This window comes from Lipotes vexillifer, unplaced genomic scaffold (assembly GCF_000442215.2).
Source record: "Lipotes vexillifer unplaced genomic scaffold, Lipotes_vexillifer_v1.1 scaffold814, whole genome shotgun sequence".
Classification (NCBI taxonomy): domain Eukaryota; kingdom Metazoa; phylum Chordata; class Mammalia; order Artiodactyla; family Lipotidae; genus Lipotes; species Lipotes vexillifer.
This window is the reverse complement of record NW_006784081.1, coordinates 1200398-1200821: the sequence shown is the minus strand read 5'-3', so window position 1 is coordinate 1200821 and position 424 is coordinate 1200398. Positions and strand designations below refer to the sequence as shown.

The window sequence follows — 424 nt, the reverse complement described above, 5'->3', positions numbered from 1 at the left end:
CCCAAGGACCCTAGCCCCAGACCTCCTACGCAGCCGGGCGCAAAGGCCCCCCCCGCTCTTCTCGGCATTACCTCAGTTTACCTTCCCTTGCGCGGACCTTCTCCCCTGCGAACAATCTTCCCCCGCCCTCCCGCAACAAGCCTGTCCAACCAAGTACAACAAGGCCGCGAGGAAGCGGAAATACATCATCCTGTAGCAACGCCCTCCTGCCCTCTCGCCCCTCCCCCTCACGCTCGCCCGCTAACCAGGCCACATCTGGATTCCCCAGCACTCATCCCCGCCCGGCCTTCGGTTTCCGTACAAAATGGCGCCTCACGGCGCTGACGCTCACCTTACGTGGCCTCCGGCCCATCCTCCACCACTGATAAATGACATTGAAATATGAGAGGGTTGTGCTGAGAAAAACTAGGGCGGGTAATGGAAG

At 60.6% G+C, this 424-nt stretch overlaps 1 protein-coding gene across 1 annotated transcript in view; it reads right to left on the bottom strand.

Annotated features, from left to right (window-relative positions):
* Positions 1-190, bottom strand: part of SH3BP5L (SH3 binding domain protein 5 like) — an 11322-nt gene extending 11132 nt beyond the window's left edge. Inside the window, exon 1 of the mRNA XM_007456507.1 lies at positions 72-190. The gene's annotated coding sequence lies outside the window, so the exon portion shown is untranslated. The remainder of the gene's footprint in view (positions 1-71) is intronic.
* Positions 191-424: the final 234 nt, after the last annotated feature.